The sequence below is a fragment of the Malania oleifera genome, chromosome 2 (assembly GCF_029873635.1).
Source record: "Malania oleifera isolate guangnan ecotype guangnan chromosome 2, ASM2987363v1, whole genome shotgun sequence".
Taxonomy (NCBI): domain Eukaryota; kingdom Viridiplantae; phylum Streptophyta; class Magnoliopsida; order Santalales; family Ximeniaceae; genus Malania; species Malania oleifera.
The window spans coordinates 73,542,712-73,545,424 of NC_080418.1; the positions used below are offsets into that span (position 1 = coordinate 73,542,712).

The 2,713-nt window shown below is 35.1% G+C and overlaps 1 non-coding gene across 1 annotated transcript; it reads right to left on the reverse strand.

Annotated features, from left to right (window-relative positions):
- Window positions 1–1,680: 1,680 nt before the first annotated feature.
- On the reverse strand, window positions 1,681–1,788 carry LOC131150030 (small nucleolar RNA R71). Its single transcript, XR_009135416.1, has one exon. It is a non-coding gene; the product is annotated as a small nucleolar RNA R71 (small nucleolar RNA).
- Window positions 1,789–2,713: the final 925 nt, after the last annotated feature.

A 2,713-nucleotide genomic window follows, 5' to 3' on the forward strand; every position in this document is an offset into this window, starting at 1 on the left:
TGTCTAGTTTAATATTAGATTGAATATTTTTTCTTCCCTTTATTATTTGAGTAGTCTATGGATGAATTAAATTCTTTTTTTAGTTTGTTATTTTGAATGCCTCAAGGCTAGTTTAAGTTGTTTAATTTAGTATACATTTAAGCTAATGTTGGGCATGATTATAGGGTGGATTAATTAGTTTTCTTTTAGTATTAGTATACATCTAGTTTATTGTTCTTTAAGTTGTTGTCTTTTATTTTATTATTGCAATTGTTTATTGTTGAAATTTGACCTGAAAAATTGGGATTGCAAGCATGAGGGGTTATGTTCGGTAACTCGGGTTTTGGGTCAATGTCGTTTGCTTTCCATGGTTTGTTAGTTCTCCTATGATATTATTGATAAACTTTTATTTGGTTAAAACTAAAAATTGAAGGCATCGTTGATAAATCGCTGACTCTTATTTCTTATTTTGTTGTTGACGTTAGGCACATCAAAACCTTGATTTAATCTAAGATTTTCATCAACTAATTTTTACATGAAATTTGGTTGATGCTTAATGAGAGTTTTTATTTTCTTCCCTTCGTATGTGGCAAATTTACTCGAACTTTAGTAATAAAATTTCATCTTATTAATGCCTTGATTGAATTAACAAGAAGAGGAGTAAGGCATAGGGAATTAGTAAACGGTAGAAGCAAACAGACCTTGAACCCGTAACCCGAGTGTTTGGTAAATTGTTTCAGTTAATCTGTTTAGTTTGGTTGCATTAGTAGGTTTATATTGTTGGAAATTCGAATAAAAGTTCAGTCACATTTTAGCATTTTTCTCAAATACCTCCCATTTTTTTTACTATTTTCAAAATCATAAATGACCAAAAATATTTTCAAACCACAGTTTACAGCAACATGATTTCACTAAACTTTCACAAATACTTTGATACGCAGTGGTCCCTGTGGAATATGATCCTGGACTCATCCTTGATACAACTTGACACTTCTATACTTGGAAGCACAACTCAGAATGAGTCAAGTTTTTGGCCTGGGGACCAATTGGTGTCATCGAAGTGTTTCTCAGATTTTAGAGAGTGTGTTTATAGAGCTGTGAACGTCTTCATAGAATGGGTGATATCTACTTCCTCTTCTTTGACCTATTTGCTTTTATTTTTGTTTTATTTCATTTATACTGAGTTTGTATGTTTGGTTGGCCTAGAGATAACACATTTAGAATGGTTAGGACAGACTCATCCATCTTATCATCAAGTGCATCTGTTTCACTTGAATCACTTGAATCATCATCTGACATTCATAGCATCATGGCTGAGAATGAACATCATGATAGGGAGAACCCTAATAGGACCCTCAGAGAATATTTGCAACCTGTTAGGACCAGCACCCCATCCTGCATTATTCTACCTTTGAATGCAAATGCTTTTAATTTTAAACCTGGGATGATTCCATTGTTACCTCATTTTCATGACATTGAATCTGAAAACCCATATTTGCATATTAAAGAGTTTGAAGAAGTGTGTTCCACATTCATGGCTAGAACGTGCACTAAGGAGGTAATAAGACTGAAATTGTTTCCACTTTCTTTAAAAGACAAGGCAAAAACCTAGTTGAATTCCTTAAAACCAAGATCCATTAGGACTTGGCAAGAAATGCAAACTGAGTTTTTAAAGAAATTTTTTCCCATGCAAAGAACTAATGCTTTGAAAAGAAAAATCATGAATTTTTGCCAAAAGGATGTGGAAACATTTTATCAGTGTTGGGAATGTTTCAAAGAGCTCTTAAATACATGTCCTCACCATGGGTATGAGAATTGGAGGGTTATCGGTTTTTTCTATGAGGGGTTGCAACCAAAGATGATACAATTTCTAGAAACAATGTGCAATGGTGAGTTTTTCAATAAAGGGCCCGAAGAAGCTTTTGACTATTTTGATTATTTGGCTGAAAACGCCCAATGTTGGAATGTCTTTGATATGTATGATAGATCTGAAAAAGAAAAAATGTATTAGTGGGGGTGGTAAATATCAACTAAAAGAAGCTGATGATTTTAATGCTAGGTTTGCACTCATTTATAAGAGGTTAGATTCCATCGAGCTTAAAAAGGTAAATGAAATGCATGTTTTACCATAATCTTCTGAAAAATGTAGCATAGTGAGGATCCAAGACATGTGACTGATGCATGTCCAACTATTCCTGCTTTTAAGGAAGTTTTGCTTAATCAATCTAACCCAGTGCATATGGTTTCTTAGAATTCTTTTGGACCTTATTCTAATACTTACAATGCAAGTTGGAGAAATCATCCAAATCTCAGTTGGAAAAATGACCAAGTGGGGCCATCTACGTAGGGACCAAGTCAATATAATCCTTATGCATCAGCTGGCCAAGGCTTAGGACCACCTCATTTTCCAAATCAGCCGCCCCCAATGCAGAGAAGAGGAGTGGAAGACTCCATACAATAGCTAACTGTTAGCTTGCAACAATTTATGTAGAGTCAGAGCACGATCAACAACCAGAACTCCCAGGCCATCAATGACATTAGAGGGACTCTCACTAGAGTAACCACCACTTTGAGTAATCAGGAGAAAGGAAAATTTCTAGCTCAACCCCAACCCAATCCACAAGGGTACAGTTAACCATCTCAGAATACTAGAGAAGGAAGCAATGTGAAATCAGTGAAAGCTATTACAACTTTGAGGAATGGTAAGGTTTTGGGTGACCCCGCCCATTGTGTA